Source organism: Myotis yumanensis, unplaced genomic scaffold (genome assembly GCF_028538775.1).
Source record: "Myotis yumanensis isolate MYYU_CA2020_CCGP unplaced genomic scaffold, mMyoYum1.0.hap1 SCAF_4, whole genome shotgun sequence".
Classification (NCBI taxonomy): Eukaryota; Metazoa; Chordata; class Mammalia; order Chiroptera; family Vespertilionidae; genus Myotis; species Myotis yumanensis.
In genome coordinates, this window is record NW_027223755.1 from 58516832 (window position 1) to 58541894 (window position 25063).

Below are 25063 nucleotides of genomic sequence, written 5' to 3' on the forward strand. Positions count from 1 at the left end.
GCATTTCCCTGGGTATCCTTCTTGGCACACTGTAAATAGCTAACAATGATAATTCTTTCCCCATGCAGTATTCATTTTAACTAGAAAAAATTTACTGCTGTGCTAATGTGGTACAATTTTTAAAATACGTTAAGATGCTAAATAAATTTTTTGGTACTCTGTTATAGTACCTTCCTCTCTCTCCCTCTCTCTCCCTTGTATACATAGACTGCACCTCCCTCCAGTCACTTGCCTTGGGGAAAGGGAGAGGTAAATTAGACTATTTTTTTCAGCTCTGCTTCCCATTGTTTATAAGCCATGTTTGCTTGTTTTTCTTAGATGATGTTATAAACGGATCTATTCTCATCAAATTGAGTATTTATTAATTGAGGGTTTCTGCCTTGAAGGAGCTCTTATGTTGAAACAATATGGATATACAAGAAACAGTTCAAGTACCTAACTTGTTACATAAAGGTCATCAGAGCCGCAGGATATTAGGGAAGGGAAGGAACACATTGTGGGGATCAAACACTGTACGAACGAACGACAACTGCACTTTTCTATTTTGTTACGGCCACTGAGATAAAGTGGCCTAAAAGTATGTTTGATACCAGGTCTTAATAAGCTTAATATTATATATTTGCCAGATCTTGTTTGCAAGATATTAATTTCCTAGAAGACATACTTGTGTGTTTTTCTAATATTAGATTCATTTGCCTTCAGTGCTTGAAAGGCAGCTAGAGATTGTTTTCTTCACATTCCAGATGAGTGAAGCCCAGAGTTACCCCGGTGAAGGATGGTGGGTTCCCCACTCCTGTTCCTAGGAGCCCACATTTCCTGAGAAAACAGCCTGCATTGAGCTATTTGTGATTGATCAGTAAGCTAAGAGAGTGTAATGGCCAAAATACAAACTTTGTTTTTATGAGTTTGTGGGAGCAAAATGTGGAGGTACTGGAATCTCCTATTTGGCAATCTTGATTTCATATTGAGTAGAATCAAAGGCATATATAATTAATTTAATTATTGAATGTGTTTGGCATTAAATGGTCCCCATCTTTTGTTTTTTAAAGTTATAAAAATGATGAATTTGAAATGTGTTCTTTAATGATACAGTGATATTTGGTTAAACAAATATGTCATGAATATATTGGAACTCTCCTGAATGTCATGCCAGTTTATTTTTATTTTTTAATATATTTTTTATTGATTTCAGAGATGAAGGGAGGAGAGAGAGATAGGAACATCAGTGATGAGAGAGAATCATTGATTGGCTGCCTCCTGCATGCCCCCTACTGGGGACCAAGTCCACAACCCCCAGCATGTGCCCTGACCAGGAATCAAATGGCGACCTCCTGGTTCATAGGTTGAAACTCAACCACTGAGCCTCTCTGGCCAAGCCATGCCAGTTTACTGATACACTTGGCACATACTAGTTTATTTTGTTTTGTGATTATTTGTGTAATATTTCTCTTTTTAAAAAATAATTCTCGTTTTCCCCCATTGACCCCTTCTAGCCTGCCTCAGGCTCCCACCCCAGGCCTTCACCACCCTATTGTCTGTGTCCATGGGTTATGCATATGTGCGTACAAGCTCTTTGGTTGATCTCTTTCATGCACCCCCCCCACCCGCCCCCTCCTTCCCTTTGAGATTTGACAATCTGTTCCATGCTTCTATGTCTCTGGATCTATTTTGTTCAGTTTATTTTGTTCATTAGATTCCACATATGAGTGAGATCATGTTCTCCCTTCCTTTAGCTTAACATGAGTTCAACAGAGTTTGTTAGAATACTGGGTGGGGCAAAAGCAGCTTTACAGTTGTTTTGTATGGAAAATAATGCAATAATTAATAAATAATAATAGAAGAAATGAACTATGTTTCGCATACTCACAACTGTAAACCTACTTTTGCTCCACCCTTTGTTGTAGTTTACAGGTAGCTTGCATGTGTATATGATGTGAAATTTGCTTATCTGTTACTTTAACAAATTTCCTGATGTGCTGCTATGTGTCGGGCAGTATGCTAGGCATTGGGGGTGCAATAGTGAACAAAGCATACCCAAATCCCCACTCTCATAGGGCTCACAGGCAGAAATGAGGCAAAGTAATAAGTAGAGTAGGTCGTACTGTAAGGAACTATTTTGGAGTAGGAAAAGGGCTGGGGATGCCAGGAGTATGGGTAGGGTTGCAGTTTTAGACCTTATCAGGAAGGTGACAATTGAGGAGAGACTTGAAGGTGAGTGAGAGAGGAAACCACATGGATACGTGGGGTGAGAATATTCCAGGAAGAGGAAACAGCAAGTGCAAAGACTTGGAATTGGGATGTGCCTGTGCAAAGACGAGCAAGGAGGCCACTGTGCCTGGAGGGCCTACCACAGTGGGGAGGGGGAGAAGGTGGGGTAGGGGCAGAGAGACTGCTTTTGCAGGGCCTTGCATGCCAGCCTAAGGACTTTGGCTTTTACTCTGACGGAGATGAGAAGCCTTGGAGGGGTATTAATCAGAGGAGTGATATGAACAGCCTTATTTTTAAAAGCTTTATTATGATTGCTGCATACGGAGAACCGATTATAAGGTGTCAAGTGCACAAACAGGGGAGACGGATTAGGAAGCAATTATGATAACCCAGGCATGAGAAGATGGTGTCTGTCTTCAGTCTCTGCACTTTCCCCCCTTGTGGTTCAAATCTTACACGGAAGGCAAAAGATAAATCAGTGACATGTTGCACTTTTTAGTCATTACTAGTAATAATAGGAATCTTGCATGTATATGGCTTTTTATAGTTTCCAGGACATTCTTGTATGTATTGCCACACCTAACCCTCACATAGCCTGTTTAATGGCTGGTAGTTTCCAGGTTTATGGGACCTGCCCAGAGTCATGTAGGTGGTCTCTTCCCTTCTCAGGAGTGTGTATATTGGCGTCACTGAGTATGTACAAACTAAGCAATAACCAGTAACCATCTCTTCTGGAGGATGGGATTTGGAATCACTTAAAGAAATATACTCAATTGCTGACTCATTAAAGAGTATATCCATCAATGGTGGTGGCTGGGTTGTCAAGCTGAAAAAAAACTTCATTATTATTGAAACTGAATCTGTAAATTGTTCAGAGGAAATTGTTTATATGCAAGAGCATTTATGTTTTTCTCCTTAGGAGTTCATTATTTCCCCTTTGCTGGATTCATATATCTAAAAATGAAATAGAAAAAAGGGTATTAAAACTGGAAGAACCCCTCCTAATGTAGGGGAACTATAATACCAAAAGATATTTAAATTTTGCAGGGCAGTAATACTATGTGCAGTGTTGTCAAAATATTTCAGGCAACAGTAGTTTTCCTACATGGAATTTAAATAATGAGGCTCATGACATTTTACTTTTAACCTACAAGATACATTGAATAAAATAAAATATTCAAGTTATGTCAAAATAGTGTAAATAACTCTTCTATATGATTTAATTTAAATTTAAGTATATTTTAAGTGTTTTCAGAGAAAGGATGAGGGATTGTAGAAATTGCTATATGTTATAGTAGTTGAGAAAGCAGCGTGTGTATTTTGTATTCAGAGATATATAACAGCTATTGAATGAAAAAAGTCTGAATGGGCAAATATACCTTTGTAGTCACGGGAATAATATATCACTGGAATTTGAATGTGTTCTTGAATTGCCATTTGTCTAGGAGATTGAATTTTTGAGCAGTAACAGCAGTAAAATGCAAAAAAGGCAGATTAATATAGTGATGTTTGGAAAAAATATTTAAATACTCAGGATAGGAATTTGAACTTATGGCTCACACAATAATACTCCATTTCTTTCTTACAAACATGATTATTGACCAGATTAATATTTTATGTTGAAAATCTACTTACTTGAATAAGCTTTCAATTATAATATCCCCCATTAAAATGTATCTTTTTTCACTTTTTGTTGAGATAGCAGTATGTGTAAAATGCAGTCAGTGTCCAGCCTTCCAATCTGACAAGTTTTGCAATATGTAGAGTATGTGGTAAGCATAGCCTTTGCGAAATGTTCCTTTTGAACTTTTTGGTAGGGAATGGTTTCTGGGGATGAGGGATGGGTACCCTGGCTGACCTCTGATCTGCTCCTTCCTCTTCATACCACACATGTTGTACTTGCTTCTAATATAGGCCCTGCAAGATTTGCTTTCCATCCCTTTCCAAAATGCCAACCCACCTGCTCCAATAAAAGCCAGGTAAGCATCATTTCTAGTCATCTTTGTTGTTCCAAAGGCTAACACAGTGTCTGAAGCAAATACATTTCAATAACTGTGTTGTATTGTAAACCAAATTAATAAATTGTTTATTTTTATAGTGCTTGCTCTTATGATAATTTTGACCCACAAATACACTCCTCTCCTTTCTAATACCCAAGTGATTGAAGGAAAGCATGAAATGTAATGTAAGGGGTAATTTAAGTAACTTTGTGCATTCTTGTCAATTAAATGAAATGTAAAAGTTACATTGATAATGTTTCCTGTTTTTTACTACTTACATTTTTTTTCATGCAAAGAGAGCTGATTGCTGAACCACATTTAGAATTAATAGGAAGAAACATAGAGACATGTAGAGAAACAACATGGTTACATATGTGCTTTTAGACTGTAAAGTGAAATTAGATAAGTCATTTGAAGATCTATATGATTCATTATAATGCAATCCATTATGTGGCTTACCTTAAATTATACTGTAACGCTGAGAAAAATGCCAGGGCCTGAAGAAATATTTTATGTGGATGATGTCATCACCCATTTATAGGAATCAGTGTAGGTATTTATAATTTTTCATGGAAAAACATTTTAAACATTTTAATGCAACATTTAAAAACAGAAATTATATTTTGAATATTTAATTACACATGCTTTTATTTGTTTGCCCACTCCTAAGATGGAAAGAAATTGATGATAGTTCATTCTTTTTGTAAATTTAATTTAATTTCTTCCGTCACCTTTGAGTTCATTTTTACAGTTTTAAAACTCTTTTCCATTTTTCCATTTGCTTTTTTAAAAAGTAAGTATCACCCATTTACAGATTACCAGTGATTGTCTTTAAATATTATGGCATTTTTCATTATTACTGGTAAAGTCTTTTAAAGTCTACATATCATTTTACTCTTTTTAATTATACCAGTCTTATAGAATGGCCATTATGTTCTTTGGATATGACTTACTCCTAAAAAGGGGAAAGAATATAAACAACACAAACACTTCACTTTATTTTTTTTGTGTGTGTGTGAAAAGAGCAACATTTAAGAACATTTTTATACAGTTCCTTCTAAAATGCTAATTACAAGGCAGTAAACAGATAAATTCAGTAAAATATAATGGAAATAGGGAAGAAAAGACATGTTTATAATTTGATAATTTTCTTAAATTTTGTTTTCTTCATGCATGGCAGAGAAATTTATTTAAACTCTGAAGGCTTTACTTGCATGATAATTTTTATTATTTAAAAGAGAAATGTTGCATTATTGTAATTGTACTCTGAAGGTCGATGTCTGCTTTTGTTTTATTTTTAATGTATCGTGAGTTCAAAGGGGATAGTTCATAATAAGTTTCTGTTTATCATCAGTAAATAAAATAGGAAGAAAATAGGGCGAAGAGGGCAAATTTGCAGCTTCTTAGCATAGTCACATTCATTAGTGATAACACATATATCATGAATGTCTTTAATTCTTGCTTTAAAATCTTGATTAAGATGGAGGAGTTTCTGGTTTTTCACCTTGAAATATTTTTTTAATATGGAGAGTTGAAAGTGATGGATTGACTAATATGTAATAAATATAGAATCAGAGTCTGAAACATACCTTGAAATACCACCTCCAACTCCCTGAATCTCATTAGAAGTACACCTAAGTATTTAAATTCCTAAAAGATCTGTAAAGAGAATTTTATTACTTTTTAAATGTGGCGTACAGTTATGTCTCGGTATCCACAGGGGATTGATCCCAGGACCCCCACGGATACCAACATTTGTGATGCTGAAGTCTTATATCAAATGGAGTAGTATTTGCACATAGCCTATATTTGCGTACAGGCTACAGCAAGGTATGCCTACCATCATTCCATGCATATGGACTCACGTAGGGCTTGGTACATGGCAAAATCAATTTTTGTTTTTTGGAAGTTTTGGGATTTTCCCCCCTAACATTTTTGATCAGCAGTTGATTGAATCCGTGGCTGCAAAACCTGTGGATATGTAGGGCCAGCTATCTGTCATACATACAGATGCATGTCTAGTGCTCAGATGGTTTAAAGAATAGCTATAAACTCCTATGGAAACACCACCCAGGTCAAGAGAGAAAACCTTGCTAGAAGTCCTCTCCATGTGAAATTTCATTTACTAGTACTTTCTGTCAAATCCAGTTCCAGTTGTTTTCAAAGTTTATATTCAAGGATTCCATGTAGAATCATTGATTCTCTGCCCCAGAATTTCAGGGGTTTATTATTGGAAAGAGTTAAACCCTCTCTATGTGAGAGTTATTTCCAATCCTGGCGCATTTGAAAGATATTTAGTGGCTGAAAGTAAAAGTATATATGTAGGTAATTGTGCCAGTTGATGCATTTGGTGAATAAGCTGTGGGAAGCATCCTTTCTGTCTTTGAAATGCAGAGGCTTAAAGTGAAAAGTTAAGGAGATTTGGGTAGATGAGGTGGAGAAGAGATTCTTGAATTGACACCGATGAAATCCATCTTTCATGATGATGTAACAGATCCAACAGAACTATCAGTTGTTGAAATAGCAGGGTAGAAGGTGGCTCCTAGAAGGCAATTTTCGATTACTAAGACATCAAACAAATGATTTAACAGTAATGTAATCAGATTTTTCAGAAGAAAAAAATGCCCACTGCCATTCTTGACTAGACACTACATCTTTTAATCTACACGTCTGTGCTCTGCCCATAAAACATGTTGCTTTTCTTCCTTCTGACAGCTACTGTATCATGTCCAAATTTCTTATGCTGATTTCTTATATTGGGACCATTTGTTTGGTTTGGTTTTACTGTATTTTGAATTATTAACCACTGAGCAGATACTTCATTACAGTAAAAAGAATTATAAACATCATTTAAATGGTGCCAGTGATAAAGGAGCAGATGGGTGCCAGTTTCTGCAGTTTTATGTTGTTGTTTTTTCCCCCCTCTTCTCCTGGGAGAGCTGTTGGCACAGTATAACAATATGCAATTAGATTACTGGAACAGAGAGAAAAAAGGAAGGAAAATTAAATTAGCCCTACAGAAGTCTACATATATTTTTTTAGAAAAAGAGAAAAAAACCTGTCACCTTTAAATATAGGTATTTGTTATAATTAAAGAGTGCAATATGTATTTCCACTCTCAGATTTAATATTAGCGCCCCCGCTTCATTCTTTATTTTTGTTCTCTGGTGCCCTCCTTGTTCACTTTTATGCTGTGTAGCGGCTCTGCTTAATAATCATTGCTGCCGAGACAAAGCTGCCATCAGCAGCGATGTGACAGTTCACAAAGAGAGATGTTCTGGCATTCCAAGACACAGGGGACATTAAATATGGTGTAAGACAGAACAGGTCTTCTTTATTTTGACCTATAAAAAACACACACTATTGTAAAAAATATCACTGTACAGAATATCTTTAGCCCGTAGCTTTGGATGATATCAATCTTCAAGGTTTGCACTGTATTGTATTACTGCATTTTTGTCTTTTTCCTCTTCTTTTCATTTTGAAAAGAAAACCAGAGGGACTCACTATCCTATATATCAGTTTTGGAACACCTTGTCTGGCTCCAGAGGCACCTCTGAGTGAAGTGTTCTGTTTTCTTGTTGGAGTATATTCTTCAGTGTGTTAAAGGGTCATGGTTTTTATTATCACTAGCTGAGGTGAAGAACAGGAACTCATCAATATTTTCCCCCAGGTCTCTCCCTAGGTCTCTTACAGCCCCATCTATTTTTTTTCTTGTCTCTTCTTGACTTTTCCTGGTTGAGATTTCTTCTAACATAGGTCTCTTGCATCTCATACACATTAGGGTGTTCTATTTTCTCTACTGTCAAAATACATCCAGAATCCAACCACAGTAGCTTCTCCCCTTAACCTTAGCCATGGTTTCAGTTACCCACTGCCAACCTACCCCAAAAATATTAAATGGAAAATTCCAGAAATATTTCATGTTTTAAATTGTGCACTGTTCTGAGTAGCATGATGAAATCTCAAACCATCCTGCCCTGTCCCACCTGCGACTGAATCATCGCTTTCCAGCACATCCACACTGTATATTCTACCTGCCTCTTACTCACTTAGTAGCCACTTAAGTTATCCGATCAATTATTAAAGAGAAAAAGACCACATTCACATAACTTTTATTATGGTGTATTGTTATAATTGTTGTGTTTTATTATTGTTGTGAATTTCTTACTTTGCCTAATGTTTAAGTTAAACTTTATGTATAGGAAAAAACAGTATAGATAGGGTTTGGTGCTATTCACAGTTTCAGGCATTTGCTGGGGGTCTTGGACTGTATCCCTGATGGATAAGGGGTGTGACCACTGCACTTATTATTTCAACCACCCTGGACAGAACCATGTGAATTACATCAGAAAATAAAGATGTTTTTGCTTATACCCTTGCTCCTCTGTTTTCCTCAGTTCCTTCTCAATAAAGGAGCCAAGGTGATCCTTTTGAAATGGGAATCCAGTCATGTCATTCTTCTCAGACTCTGCAGTGACTCTCCATTTGACACAGAGCACAAGCCACAGTCCTTGCAGTGACTTTAAAGCCCTCAGATCCATTCTCCATTACCTGCCTGACCTGCCCCATCTCGGTTCAACCACCTTGGCCTCCTTGTGGCTGCTTAGCTGCAGCTTTTTCATCTATGTGGGAACATCTACTGATATCCACTGTGCTCACTCCCTGACCACCTATGAGTCTCAGTCAAATGTTACCTTTATAATCTTGCAATGTATCCCATGTTTTATCTAGATTTAATATGCTTCTTGATTTCTGTGTGACTCTAGCGATAATACATTTCTTCATTAATTTATACATGGGAGTGAGGAATGAGAATCTCCCCTTTGAAAAGAAAACAAAGGGGATTCACTATACTATATATCAAATGCAGAACATCTTGTATGGCTTCCGAGGCACCTCTGAATGAAGTGCAGAATAGTGTCAAATATGAAAATAGACCATAATCCTCTTGCCTGAGTTCAGTTGGGTTGCTATAGCAGAATACGATAGGCCCAGGGTAGCTTATAAAGAACAGAAATGTATTCCTCACAGTTCTGGAAGCTGGGAAGCCTAAGATCAAGCCCCAGCAGATTTGGTTTCTAGTGAGAGCCCTCTTCCTGATTCATAGATGGCCGTCTTTACATTGTACCCTCCCATGGAGGAGGGGCGAGGGAGCTCTCCAGGGTCTCTTTATAAGAACAGCAATCTTCACATAGCAAAACCACCTGTCTTAATTCCAAATCCAAATCCATATTCTTTTCATTATTGGCAAGAAGATTATAATTGACTTTAAATATTTTAAGGTTGTTATAGCAAAAACTTGATTTCTCTCCAAGAAAAGAAAAAAGTAGACCAAATGGGGCTGTGGGGAGTAGGATCTTGTGGCTCAGCATAAAGAACTTTTAAGTAGTGTAGCTCTCCAGAGACAGAGAGGGCTACGTCGTGATGTAGTGGATATTTGGTCCTTTAGGTGTTCTGTAGAGGTGGATAATGATAGATTCTTAAACTACTTGATCTTCTATCTCTAAGAGTCTACAATTTGAATTCCTACCCCATAGCCAAAGGCTTCAGTGGTGGAATATCATAATTATTATTTATTTGTGTTTTAGAGTAATGTCTTTTAAGAGTATAATGTCATTTAGTCTATAGTGCTTGCAGTACACTATCAAACAATTAAGTATACTCCCAAGAGCTCTTTGAGCTAGGAATTATTATGTCTGGTTAATAAATGAGGAAGCAGATTCAGAGTTGGTGTTGGCTTGCCTGGAACACAATGCCTGGTAAATAATGGAACTGGGAGTTTAAACAGGCCCTTTAAACTCACTGCTCTTTTTATTGCATGGAAATAATCAGTGAAACTGTCCGAATGTACATAGTCTTGGGAAAATATTTCAATAGAACTCAAGAAGAAATAGAAAATAAAAAGCGCCTGTAACCATTAAAGAGAATCAATCAATTGTTTAAAAATCTTATTGACCAAAAATCCAAGAAGGCCTAACCATTTTTACAAGAAAATTCTATGAACAATTCTAATCTGATATAAACTGATCTAGAGACTAAAATTATGTTTGCTTCCCAAATCACTTTATAAGGCTTGGACAGCCTTGATGTCAAAACTAGAGCAAGAAGTATGATTAGGGAAAATTAAAGGCAAATATCACTTGTAAAATTAGATGCAAAAATCCTAAATAAAATAATGAAAACTGAATCCAGCCATGTATTTAAAACATTTGTTTTTTTTTTTATTTTTTTTAATTTTTTTTATTTTTTTAAATCTTTATTGTTCAGATTATTACATTTGTTCCTCTTTTTTCCCCCCATAACTCCCCTCCTTCCAGCTCCCACCCCACCCTCCACCCTCACTCCCCACCCACTGTGTTCATCCATAGGTGCATGATTTTTGTCCAGTCACTTCCCGCATCTCCCACACCCCTTTTCCCCCCAAGAATAGTCAGTCTATTCCCTTTCTATGTCCCTGATTCTATTATAATCACCAGTTCATTCTGTACATCAGGTTATTTATTCACTTGATTCTTAGATTCATTTGTTGATAGATGCATGTTTGTTGTTCATAATTTGTATCTTTACCTTTTTCTTCTTCTTCCTCTTCTTAAAGGATACCTTTCAGCATTTCATATAATACTGGTTTGGCGGTGATGAACTCCTTTAGCTTTTCCTTATCTGTGAAGCTCTTTATCTGACCTTCAATTCTGAATGATAGCTTTGCTGGATAAAGTAATCTTGGTTGTAGGTTCTTGGTATTCAGCACTTTGAATATTTCTTGCCATTCCCTTCTGGCCTGCAAAGTTTCTGTTGAGAAATCAGCTGACAGTCGTATGGGTATTCCCTTGTAGGTAATTGAGCCTCTTTCTCTTGCTGCTTTTAAGATTTTCTCTTTGTCTTTTGCTCTTGGCATTTTAATGATGATGTGTCTTGGTGTGGTCCTCTTTGGATTCCTTTTGTTTGGGGTTCTCTGCGCTTCTTGGACCTGTATGTCCATTTCTTTCTCCAGATGGGGGAAGTTTTCTGCCATTATTTCTTGAAATAGGTTTTCAATATCTTGCTGTCTCTCATCTTCTGGCACGCCAATAATTCTGATATTAGTCCACTTAAAGCTGTCCCAGAGGCTCCTTACACTATCTTCACACTTCCGGATTCTTTTTTCATTTTGCTTTTCCAATTGGGTGTTTTTTGTGGAATCTTTGGTTTGATTCTTGTGCTCCTCTGGTCTGCTATTGGGTATAATATTCTTTATTTCAGTCCGTGTATGCTTACTTTCTAATTTCTTTATCATAGCATCGAGGGTCTCATTAGTTTTTGTGAGGCTCTGCACAAATTTATGGCAGGCCCTCAAAATTGCGATTCTTAGCTCCATATCCTCCATTTCCGTCATGTTTTTTTGTCTCCGCATCTTTTATGCTTTCTTGGTGCACCCCCTTGTGGTCTCTGTGCGCAGTCTTGTTCTAGCCAAGCCTTAATTGTTGTAGTTAACACTAGAGGGATTTGACCACCAGGCCAACTGGCTGTAGGAATCAGCTGTTTGGAAAGCGTCTGTCTTCTGGGGAGGCGCCAGTCCAGCCCTTTCCTGAGGCGATCGGCAAATGGCTCTGCACAGGGTTTGGGCGGGGCAGGCTCAACAGGGCGGGGGGAGGGAGCAGCTATGGCCGCTCTCAGTTCGTCCCCAGGGGCTCTGCCTCTCTGTCCCAGAAACCGCTGCAAACCTCGGAGGGGCTGTAGCCAGACAGTCCCGCTTCTCCCATTTGAGTCTGGGTCCCTAGAGACTCGCCCGGATCTGTAGCCCAGAGTCTGAGACTCACTCCTGAGTGAAAACGACAACCGCGCCCTCAGCCACCAGCCCGCTTTGCGCGCGCACCACCGCACCACCGTACCTTTAAATTTTCCACACTGCGCCTCCTCTGTGCGTCGGAATGCTGTTTTTTTTGCTTCTAGTTGAAGAGTCTCTCCTCAGCCAGCCTTCCTGTGGTTCTGGTTGATGTCCGTTCCGACTTTTAGTTGTATTTTTGAAGTGGTTGTTTACGGCGGCAGTCTCCGGTGTTTACCTATGCCGCCTTCTTCGATTCTCCTAAAACATTTGTTGTGACCAAAGAAGTTTTATCTAAAGTTAAAGAGTGGGCTTGACATCGGAAAATATGTTAAAGCAATCCCCACATTAATATATTAGAGGAGAAAAAACATTATTTTCTTAATGACTTCCAAAGGGTGTTTGATAAAATCCAGTATCTTGTCATAATAAAAACACTTAGCAAACTGGAAAAAGTAACTTTCATATTGATGGACATCCTGCATAAAGGATTTCTACCAAGACCTGCAGTAAATGTCATCTTTGATGCTGAAGCATTAGAAGTGTTCCCTTTACAATTAGAAATGAGATGTGTGTCTGCTCTCACTGCTTCTATTCACCTTTGTACTGGAAGTCCTAATTATAGCAGTAAAGCAAAAATTAGCATCCAAATATTCTGTACATATAAAATTAATATATTTACATGTAATTTTACATATAAAATTAATATACATTAAAATTAGTATACAGTCTTTTCTTTGAAACCACACTGATCCAAACTCTTTTTCAATGATGATACTTAAAAGGGAAAAAAAATTGAATTATCTTTATTTGTTGCTTATGATTTTTATAACTATGTTATGTTTCTATTATGTTCTAAAATGTTCATGTTGCCCTGGACGGTTTGGCTCAGTGAATAGAGTGTCCGCCTGCAGACTGAAGAGTCCCGGGTTCGATTCCAGGTCAAGGGCACATGGCTGTGTTGTGGGCTTGATCCCCAGTTGGGGGCGTGCAGGAGGCAGCCAATCAATGATTCTCTCTCATTATTGATGTTTCCATCTCTCTCTCCCCTCTCTTTCTGAAATCAATAAAAATATATATATATTTTAAAATGTTCATGTTGATGGAAAAAACCATGGATAAGACAAAGTCTAGAGAAAAAAGTAATTATTTTGTCTTGGAAATGTTTGGCATAACAATTCTTTAATTAAAATGTATTCACTTAGACATAGCAAATTTTTATAACAATAAGAATATCAAGAGAACTATTTGTACAAAAATAGTTTAATACACTGGGACCACAAACTTTGATCTTACTGGTCAGTAGTGGTATATAATTTGTATTGGTTTCAGGTGCATCTAACAAAACAAATGAAAATATCTTCAATAAGATAGAAGTTAATTTATATCACAAATGAAAGAGATTTATTTCCTTTGGAGATAAGAGGATGGTGTGGTTTTCCTGTATATCATCAGGGACCCAGGCTCCTTCCAGCTCACCCCTCTTTCATCCTATCTAATAAAGAGGGAATGTTCAAATTGACCCTCACGCCATCGCAGATAGTGGTGCCCACAGCCAATAAGGAGGGAATATGCTAATTACTGTCCCACCCTCAAAGATGGCGGTGCCCCAGCCAATGAGGGAATATGCTATTTGACTGCCCGCCCTAAAAGATGGTGGCGCTCACAGCCACAAGATGGCCGGCAAGGGAGGGCAGTTGGGGACGACCGGGCCAGCAGGGGAGGGCATTTGGGGGTGATCCCTCCGGCAGGGGAGCAGTTAGGCGTTGATCAGGCTGGTAGGGGAGTGGTTAGGGGGTGATCAGGCTGGCAGGCAGGCAAGCGGTTGGGAGCCAGCAGTCCCAGATTGTAAGAGAGATGTCCGACTGCCAGTTTAGGCCACAGGGATCAGGCCAAACAGGCAGTCGGACAACCCCCAAAGGGTCCCAGATTGGAGAGGGTGTAGGCTGGGCTGAGGGACAGCACCCCCCCTGCACAAATTTTGTGCATCGGGCCTCTAGTCTTTATGATATAATTCCTGTCCTCATGGTCTCGTAGTTGTTAAACCTCCAGCGATCACATGTCCCCTTAGCCAGCAGGATAGAAGGAGCCAAGGAAGCACACACAAAGCTTTGCTACATGGCTTTACCTATCTGCAGCTGAAGCTGGGATATGTCGCCCTTTAATTGAGCAGCAATATGGCCAGCTAAAAATTTGGGTTCTTGTTAAGAAGGCAGAAAAGGAAAAGGGATATTGTAAGGCTAGTGGTCTCTGTCACAGGTGGATATTTTCACTTAATAATTAAGCCAGTTTAATTGTTGGAAGAGTAGAACAAAATACTCTATTTAATTTTACCTTGTCCCTTTCAGTGTAGGAATAGTGTGTCATCGAGCTGTTTTTATTTTAAGGCAATTTGTCTTTGGGAATAGTAAATACCCATAATAAGCTTCATTAAAATTCAGTTGTTTAGAGTGAAGTTTCCTAATTTTTTCAGGCCACTCATGCTAACAATTGTCTTTAGCATAATTGCTGGATTAATACTTTCTCTTTTTCCAGATTAAATATTTTTGCATTTCTTATAGCAGTTGTCCTCTGCACTTGAAGTAATAACACACTGTTTATTTATATGTTCGAGGACCCAGAATCAAGCCTTGCTTTTTCTACTATCTCCACCTGCTCACTCTCACATGCCTACAAATATATACACAGAGACTGTTGTTTCTCTACTTTGTAGCATAATGATAATTATTTTCTTATTATTTAAAAAAATCAAACTAAGTAGTTACTAGAACATAGGCATTTGTGATTTCTCTGTTTTTGAAGGTTGTGGTGGTTTTGTTGACTGTACATAAAGACCTAAAGAGCTTTAAAAGTTAAAAGAGAGAGGCATGAAATTTAGTGTTTTAAGTAAGGTTAGGGAGCATTCTCAATAATTTCTCTTAATCTTCATTTTATAACTTTGCTAAGGGACATAAATGAATAGTTGCAAAAATACAGAGCACTCTGTAATATTTATAAATTTGGTCATAATCAAAATCTCAATAGGACTGTTGGTTTGTTTGCTTTTTAACTTGAAAATATAGATTCATTCATTTGTCTTGAAAAATAAGCTGGAAATAATAATATCCAACAAAATATTGACAGATAAAGCAAGGAAAACTTGACTTGTCAGATGTCTAAAGGTATTCATTATAAAGTTAAAATCTGACCCATCCCCCCCCCAAAATAAAAGAATAGTAAATCAGTAAAACAGAATAAGTATCTGGAAAATACGTTTACATTTATATAGATACAAAGAATGTGTCAAGATTATATACATAGGGTTTAATATAGCCATACACAAAATTGGGTAATTATTTGTGAAAACTAAGATTTAATTCCTATTCCATGCCATACACGAAAACATATTACAGATGGCTTCAATAGTTATTCTCAAAAACGAAACCATGATTCAGCTAATGTCAACGTGGGGGAAGGACTTAAAAGTGAAGGACAAACACAAAAGAAAATATGTTAATCATTTGATTTCACAAAATACAACCTAAATTTAGGTCAATGTAATCCACATACAGCAAGTCCTTGCATAATATTGTTTTGTTCAACATCGGTATGTTCAATGTCATTTTGATCAATGAGATGCCCAAGGAACTTAATTTTTGTTGATATCAATTAGCCTATGGCAAAATTGGTTTTATTATACGTCATTTTACTTAAAGTCACAAAGCTTATTAAGGAAGTTAAGTGAGGACTTATTGTACATATAAGTGCATGGAAAATAGACCAGAGAATACAAGCAACATTGTTAACAGAAGTTACTTTATTTAAAGAAATGGAATTGATACAGGGTGTTGTTGTGTGAGGTAGTCTTTCAGAATTCATTCTGAGTACTGCTATGTTTTTTTACATCTTTTTTTTTTTTTTTTCTTTTGGTATAGCAAAGGTGGAAATTTTATTGAAGAAAAAGTACAGACTCCCACGTGGGGAAGGGGAAAGAATCTCACAGCACAGACTCCCAAGTGGGGAGAGGGAAGAGTCCCCTGTTTTTTTACATCTTAAACAACAAAAATGTAATTAGTCATTGCATTATTTACTGAATCAATCCTAATATATAAAAAGCCAGGGACCGTCACAACTGAATGGACTACCGGACAGCAGGCTGTGTGGGGTGACCAGGCTGGCAGGGGGGTTAGTGAGGGACGACCAAATGGTTGAATAGCAGGCTGCGTGGGGCGACAAGGCTGACAGCAGGGGCAGTTGGGGGTGACCAGGCTGGCAGGGGGAAGACAGTTGGGGGCAACCAGGCCGGCAGGGGTGCAGTTGTGGGCAATCAGGCCAGCATGGGGGGGGGCAGTAAGGGGTAACCAGGCCAGCGGGGGGACAGGGACAAACAGGTTGGCAGACAGAGGCGGTTAGGGGTGATCAGGCTGGCATGGGGGGTCAGTTAGGGGCAGTCAGGCAGGCAGGCAGGTGAGCAGTTAGGAGCCAGCAGTCCCGGATTGTGAGAGGGATGTCCGACTGCCAGTTTAGGCCCGGTCCCCGGGATTGGGCCTAAACTGGCAGTTGGACATCCCCTGAGGGGTCCTGGATTGGAGAGGCTGCAGGCTGGGCTGAGGGGACCTTTCTTCCCCTCCCCATGCACGAATTTCGTGCACCGGGCCTCCAGTATAGTTATAAATGTGAGAAGAAGCAAACAATTAATATATAGGTTGTTTTGAGTGACTTTTATGAGCAGACTTTGAGACACATAACTTCTCCATTGGCTATGCACAATAATATTAGGATTTGGGTAGTTTCAGAATCTGGACACATTCTTATTCCACCATCAGGGGCTATTTTAAGGGAGGAGGAGGAGGAGGATAAAAAATTCATCAATATAGTCCTAAGAAGCAAGTCAGTATAACACCATGTGAAAACAAATTAGTACAGCTTGGTCAGTGGTATTGTTGAACAATGTTCTTCCCTTGGGCCTGGTATTTTAAAGAAACCACTATAGCATCAGGGTTTGCTAACCTGTGAGCAAATGCATCACCAGTTATGATCCCAGACATGGTGAAACATTTTAATGTTTCTAGAACTGTGGTTTCCTACATTTAATATGTACATTCAATATAATGACTCTTTGCCGGGGTCCAGCCCCGGTGGTCCAGGAGTTCCCAAAGGTGTGGACGGAGTCGGCGAAGAATGAAGGACACGGAGACAGCGTTCAGATGATCAGCATAGCCAGGTTTTCTCTTTATTCTCCTGTTACATCTGTATTTATACAATTTGATCCTAAAAAGCATGTTTTTATAGTCACATCACGTTATGTTTTGGGTCCTCCCTTGACCTTCTACAGTTCCTTGTTTCATCTCCGTAGTTTCTTATCTGACCTTTGCCAAAAACCTTATCTCTATCTAGCTCTGTTGATTTTAATGCTATCCATTCTGTTCCAAAGTTTAGGGCTATTTGTTATCTCCATTCCAGGGTCACTACTCTACTGTTCTACTGTTAAGCTACAAGGAAGTAACTGAAGGAGATTATCCCAAGTAAAGGTTATGTCCTTTTAGCCTTGCTGGTGGTGTTCCTTGGGACTGCCCTGCATCGGCGGGTTTTCAGGGGCATAGGCTTTGGTGCTTTCTCTGGTGGGTAGACCCCTGGGGATGTGGGCTTAGCAAGTCCCAAATTTATTGCCAGCAGTCTTAGTTTAAGTTCTTCATAAGTAGTACATGGTATTTTTGTAACACTAGGGGGTTTTACTGATTTATTCCCTTCTTTAGTCCTGTTAATTCCTAACTCCAGGGAAACATACCCACCTGGGGAAACAACCTTTCTCAGGGAGGTGGCCCTGGTTAGAACACGTAGCGCTAAGAAGGGGAGCAAACATGTTAAGAATAGTATGCCAGGTCCCTTGAAACATATGCTGTGCAGATGTTTCTTCCCTGCAGCGACTGTGTCAAGCAACAAGGATGGACCGGCCTCTGGCAACTCTTGATTTTTTTTTCTTGCAAAGTTCTATTAAGTTGAGTGTGCAGGTCAAAATTGATGGCACAAGCAAATGAACATTCAAAGGTCGGAAAAGAGCTTCAATATAAAACTCACAGCTTATACAAAAAATTAACTCAAAGTGTATCAGAGTTAAATGTAAAAATAAGATTATAAAACTTTTAGGAAAAAAAAAAATAAAGAAATCCTCAGGATCTAGGGCTGGATGAAAAGTTCTTAGACTTGACACTAAAAGCACAATCCATAACAGAAAAGAATCAGTAAATTGCACCTCATCATAACTAAAAACTTTTGCTCCACAAAAGACCCTGTGAAGAGGATAAAAAGACAAGCTACAGACTGAAAGAAATCATTGCAAACCACGTATCGGACAAAGGCCTTGTTTCTAGAATATATAACAAACTCTCAAAATTACAAAATGGACAAAAGACATGAATAGACATTACATTGAAAAAGACACACAGATGGCAAATAAGCACACGAAAAGATGCTCAACATCACATCCCACTAGAGAAATGCAAATTAAAAGCACAGTGAGATATCACTACATACCTATCATATAAGCCAAAATTATAAATAGTGACAGCCTGTGCATTGTTTACTTTTTCTCACATTCCTAGCTGTTTTGATTGAGTAAGTATTAACACCAAATGCTGTCAAGTTTCTGGAGAACTGGATCACTCATATATGTTGCTAGTGGGAATCTGAAGGGCATAGGCCACTCTGGAAAAGAGTGTGGCAGTTTCTCACAAAATGGCCATATAACCCAGCAATTGTATTCTTGAACATTTATCCCAGATAAATAGAAATTTATGTTCACATAGAATCCTGTATATGCCTGTTTATAGCAGCATTATTTGTAAAAGCCCAAAACTAGAAACAATCTAAATGTCCTTCCGAAGGTGAACAGTTGAATGGTGATACATCTCTGCCATGAAATAGGACTCAACAGTAAAAAAGGAATGAGCTATTGATACATGCAACAACTTGGATGGATCTCAAGCACTTATGCTGAGTGAAAAAGCCAATCTCATGAGAATACCCATTGTATGATTCTGCTTATATAACCTTCTTGAAATGGCAAGCTTATAAGGGTTGGAGAACAGATTTCCTCCTTGTGCTGTTGTACTAGTGCAAGATGTTACCATAGAGGGAAACTGGGAGAAAGGTTTATGGGATCTCTCTGCATTATTGTTTCGAACTGCATATGAGCTGCAATGATCTAAAAAGTACACAAAATAAGAACAAACAAAAAACTAATGGTCCCTTCAACTTAAGGGAAAAGGCACAAAAGACTCAACCGTGTGGTTAAGTAACTTGCCCAGGGTCTCACTCCATATGAGTAGCAGTGCTTAGATTTGAACTCAGAGCTCTCTGGCTTCAAGGTTTGTCTGTGTTTCCACAGCACATACCAGCTTCCTGGAAAGTCCAGCTCAAAGTAAATAGCAGTCGTTTTTACATGCAGGACTTGGAAGCCATTTCTTCCGACTAGCAAAAAATATTGAGATCAGATCTTAGGTTTTAGTCAAACTCTCCTCAACTGTGTTTTCCAAAAATGTCTGGCAGTGCTTCTCAAATATCATAAGATGGCCTGGAGCTCTTGATAAGATGCACATTGCAGTCTTGGGTGGGGCCTGGGACTATCTACACCAGGGGTCCTCAAACTACGGCCCGCGGGCCACATGCGGCCCGCCGAAAACATTTATCTGGCCCGCCGGGTGTTTTTGCCGCCGCTGCCTGTTGCTGAATTTGTTCATAGTTTTTTTTTAAACTATAGTCTGGCCCTCCAACAGTCTGAGGGACAGTGAACTGGCCCCCTGTTTAAAAAGTTTGAGGACCCCTGATCTACACTAATAAAAGACAAAGATGCTAATTGACTGCACCTTCGCTATGCCCAAGCCACGCCCACCAGCCAATCAGAGCGACTATATGCAAATTAAACCAACCAAGATGGCAGCCGGCAGCCAAGGAGCTGGAGCAAGCAGGAGGCTTGGTTGCCCTGGCAATGGAGGAAGCCAAGCTTCCCGCCTGCTCTGGCCAGCTGTGGCCTCCTCAAAAGGCAACAAAGTTTCAATTATAGAAGCTAAATGAATCCCAGATACGTGCTTCCAGCCAGCCTCCACTGGGAGCTTGGGTGGCTGGGGGCTGTGGATAGCCTGCAAACAGCCATCAGCCCCTCACCCAGGATGGCCACAGCCTCATGGGTTGAGGGTCCCTGCTGGGGGGCTTGGCCAGCCTGCAAACAGCCATCAGCCCCTCACCCGGGCTGGCCAGGCACCCCAGTGGGGACCCCCCCCCCCCCCCCGCTGAAGGGGCTGTAGCCAGCCTGAAAACAGCCATCAGCCCCTCACCCAGGCTGGCCAGGCACCCCAGCGGGGACTCCCACTCTGAAGGGGCTGTGGCCAACCTGCAAACAGCCATCAGCCCCTCACCCAGGCTGGCCAGGCACCCAAGCGGGACCCCCACCCTGATCCAGGACACCCTTCAGGGCAAACCAGACGGCCCCCACCCATGCACCAGGCCTCTATCCTATATAATAAAAGGGTGATATGCAAATTGACCCTAACAGCAGAGTGACTGGGAATCACTGGTCACTATGACACACACTGACCACCAGGGGGCAGACGCTCAATGCAGGAGCTGCCCCCTGGTGGTCATTGTGCCTTCACAGGGGGAGCTCTGCTCAGCCACAAGCCAGGCTGACGGCTGCCAGTACAGCGGTGGTGGTGGGAGCCTCTCCCGCCTCCTCAGCAGTGCTAAGGATGTCCGACTGCAGTTAGGCCTGCTCCCCGCTGGCAAGTGGACATCCCCTGCATGCTCACAGGCTGCCAGAGGGATGTCTGACTGCCAGCTTAGGCCCAATCCCCTGGGGACTGGGCCTAAGCTAGCAGGTGGTCATTCCCCGAGGGGTCCCAGACTGCGAGAGGACACAGGCCGGGCTGAGGGACCCTCCCGAGTGCACAAATTTTTGTGTACCAGGCCTCTAGTCTATATATTTAAAAGCCTAAGTGACCATCAGACTGTTAAACTGTCCAACTGGTTGCTATGACACACAATGACCACCAAGGGGCAGACACTCAGCGCAGGAGTTGCTGAGCTGTGGTGGCTTGGCAGCTGCGGTTCTGGCTCTTGGGTGACGCATCTGGAACCAGAGAGGAGGGAGCCCAATTCCTGGATGTGTCACCCTAGAACTGCCCTCTCGCTATCCAGTACTCCTCAGGGATGTCAGAGAGCCAGTTCTGGCCCATCACCGCAGGCCCACTGGTGCACTGTGCACCAGGCCTCTAATTTCTAATAATCTTCCAGGTGATGCTAAAGCTGTTATTGATGGATTACTCACTGCACAGCAAGAATAAAAGGAATCTCTATGTTGGCTGTTTGCAATTAAAGTGACTTAAAGAATACCTTACACAACAGTGTTTCAGATGTGGTTAGGATACCGCACTCCAGTGGCACATGGAATGAGAGAGGAAGGTGACCATTGCCAGGGTGTAGTTTAAGCATGGGATCCATCCGTAAGTGGACAGTTGACAGACATTTTAAGTGTGGGAAGAGACAAACTCAAGTCAAAGCATAATATAAAAGAGGTGCTTTGCACTCAGCTGTTCTTTTGTCAGTGTAATGTTGTCTACTTCCTACATTCATATTTAAGAGAAATTACTGATAAGGTGTGAAGTTTATTGTGTCCACAGCCTAGCCTGTCATCAAACCTGACGGCTCCATTTCCATCCTTTTAAATATCTGGGGATTTGATTTGCCCTGTTATCTAAACTAATTAGGATCAGACATCCATAGCTTCCATTTATTCAGGGATACTCATGTTTTCCGTTTGTATTACTGAACTGCGCAAAGTCATTGAGCCAAAGAATTTTAGGTGCCCTTCTTTCAAAGTCAGTCTTTAATTATTAAAGCTTTTATCAGGCTTTATGAGAGGTGCCATGCTTCCTGAGGTAACTAAACCTTGTTGTGGCTTTATGTTTTGATGGGAAATTAATAAATGACTTTGAGAACTGGGAAAATGAAGTGTGAAATTGTGTGGTATTTCCAAGTGTGAGTTTCTTTTGTGATCTGTATTTTATAGGTACTAAGTCACACTTGTTGGTGCTCATGGGTCACCAAGCCTTGGGTTTAGAAGTTTCTTTAAAACATAGGCCTGAAGGGTACAATCCTGTGCAGCTTACACCACTGGTCAGGCTACAGAGGGTTATTTCACAGGGGGTTGTGCTGACTTTCTTCTTAGGACCAAGTTAATGCTCTTTTCTTTTTCCTCCTCCCTTAGAATAAACAGTCCCTGATGGTGGAAGTAATAATGACATACAAAAGTATCCTTGAAAAATTCTGTTTCTCACTGGTCTTCTGCCTCTAATATTACCCCAACCTCCTCCACTTTAGCCTCCACATCTTGGCCAGAATGATCTTCTATAACACACTTCCGATGCCATCCATTACGCAGTGGTTCTCAACCTTCTGGCCCTTTAAATACAGTTCCTCATGTTGTGACCCAACCATGAAATTATTTTTGTTGCTACTTCATAACTGTAATGTTGCTACTGTTATGAATCGTAATGTACATATCTGATATGCAGGATGGTCTTAGGCAACCCCTGTGAAAGGGTCGTTTGACCGCCAAAGGGGTCGCAACCCACAGGTTGAGAACTGCTGCATTACAGGATAAAGACTAAGTACCTTGGCTTGTATCACGAGGTCCTTCCTGCATTGGCTCCTGCCCTTCTCTTCAGTCTTTACCCCCACCCCTTCACTTCCTCATGCTCTGTCTGTACTTACTACTCGTAGTTCCTAGAGCTGGATTTGCTCTCTCCTGCTTCAAGGTTGATCTCCAGGCTCTTTCCTCTTTTGGAGATGCTCATTCTCCACTGGTCACCTGGTGAACACCTGCTGCTTAGCTCAGATAGGTACATTGTGAAGCTGCCTGTCTTAGTCAAGGCTGTTTGGTTTCAAGGAATAGAAACCCACTCAGATGATCAAAAATAAAAATGTTTATATAAATGAAAGAGCAGGCCACATCATGAACATTCCCCACTAGGTCACTGGGGATAGAAGAGGACAGTCAGGAACCACGGTTGCTCCCAGGTGTTGTCTGATTTCTATCAGTCCTCTCTGTTTCATTCTCTTTTGATATACAAAGTGATATTCTGCCTTCTCTACTCTTTTGTCACTTCAGCTTGCTCATGGCTTCACGTTGGCTTACCCTGTCAACATAGCCCTGGCTCTGCATGTATTTTCAACTCAACTAACATCTCATTTTCACACTTTCAAATTCTGAGGGAGTGATATTTGGATTGGCCCAGTTTAGTCAATTAGTACGGCTGGGGAGTGAGGTCATACCTTACAATGGGGTACACCGTTCAAGGTTGAAGGTATGTGTTTGTTGCTACTGCTCTGATTTGACTACCTAGAGGTAGGTGACCCTTGCGCTTTCTCCCAAGAACCTCTCTTTACTGTGCTCCTGAACACAGTTTTACTTATCTTTACTCAAAGAGTACAAGGTATTCAGACTTTAGGGCAAGTTTAATAAGTGGTTGTTCCCCTACCTTTCATCTCACTTCATATTGAGAAATTCTTCTCCAACTCTCAGGGTTGTTTTTCCTCTCACAGTTTCATGCTAAGTAAGAAGAGCAAGTCACTTTTTTTCACTAGACATACTCTCACTGGAATTATAATAAAATCTTTTTTGTTGTTGTTGGTTGGTTCAGGGGACTTAACTCTTTGTTTATTTGGGGAGAAAAAAATTGGAATAAAATGTAAAAGAAAGATTTTTAAATCCCTTCTGCTGTGCAAATTTATCTACAGGAGTGAGCTAAAGATAGTAAAATTACATTTAGGTTAATATCATTCAGCTCAACTACTTCCTAAGACTATTCCAGCGAGAGTGCTTTAGATGATAAGAGGCAAAATTTTTCTAGGAAAACTTATTTAACTGGGAATATCCTAAAGAAACTCAATTAAAGCTAAAATCAATCTGAGAATTATAGAGGGGTTTTTTTTCTTTAAATACATACCACATTCTTTAAATTCTTCCATGATGCCCTATTTTGAGAATTTATCTTACAGAACCAGTTCTGTAATAGAGAATAAAAACATGATAATAAAAAAAACATGATTTTATTGATTATTGCTAATGAAAAATACTGGTTTTTTGAGGGACCTATTGCAAATATCTTGCTTGTCCTCTTGACAAACCTCTTGCTTCATGCTGGAATTTGCAGAATAATATAAGCATGTTTTCCTACTGTGGGTGTTAGGAGGAGGACACACCCAACGAGAAGAATTGGGTAATTTTCTTAAAATTTGTGAAATATATTCCCTTTCTCTCTCTCCATTACCTTCTTTTTCTCCTTTTTTTCCCTTTAACTAGGAGCCATACAACTTGATTGTGCATTACTTTTTCCACCTACAAGAGGCTAGTGATACCTCTTATGCTTGCTACTTATGATTATTTGGGGGGGGGAAAATGTGAATGTACCTTATAGACTAATTGTGCTTTAGAAAGATGAGACACAGCTTGGGCCTAGTATATGCAGTGAAGGGAAAAAAGATGCTGACATGTGATCCTTGCCCTAAAGGACTAGCACTTAGATTGGGAGTCAGACAAAGCTAGGCTCTTTGCCTCAACATTCTAAGTCAAAAGATTTGGACTACGGCCTGCTATTATATCAAGCAACTCTCCCCCTTCCCTATTCTTGTTATTGGGTAAGTTTGTGAAATACTGACAAAAGATCTCACTCTCATTTTCTTCACTCATTAAATGGAGGTTAAAAGAAAATGCCTGCCCAGTCGATTGTGATGAAGTATGAATAAAGGAACATTCCTAAAAGTACTTACATGGTGCTTGGAACGTGATAGGTTCCAAGTTTAATAAGTGGTTGTTCCCCTACCTTTCAACAAAACAAAGAGGGAATTGATCAGAATCCCAAGGGCAGTACAAATAAAGTGTCCTGGTACTTCAGAGCAGTAGGAGGAAGAGCTTACTTCCATTTGGGAAGGAGAGGAGAGGTGTTCCTTGCGTTGGCCTACCGCTAGGAGAGGTAGTGTGTGCAAGGAAGTGGGGAGTCAGGGGTGTTAATGGGCA

General features: G+C 40.0%; 1 protein-coding gene across 14 annotated transcripts in view; it reads left to right on the forward strand.

The window, feature by feature from the left end:
- The window catches only part of PAM (peptidylglycine alpha-amidating monooxygenase), a 268970-nt gene that overhangs the window by 75394 nt on the left and 168513 nt on the right, over positions 1-25063 (forward strand). The window contains exon 3 of one of the 14 annotated variants that reach the window (XM_070412390.1): positions 4123-4187. The exons of the other annotated variants lie outside the window; for them this stretch is intronic. The gene's annotated coding sequence lies outside the window, so the exon portion shown is untranslated. The remainder of the gene's footprint in view (positions 1-4122; positions 4188-25063) is intronic. 14 annotated transcript variants of the gene reach the window in all.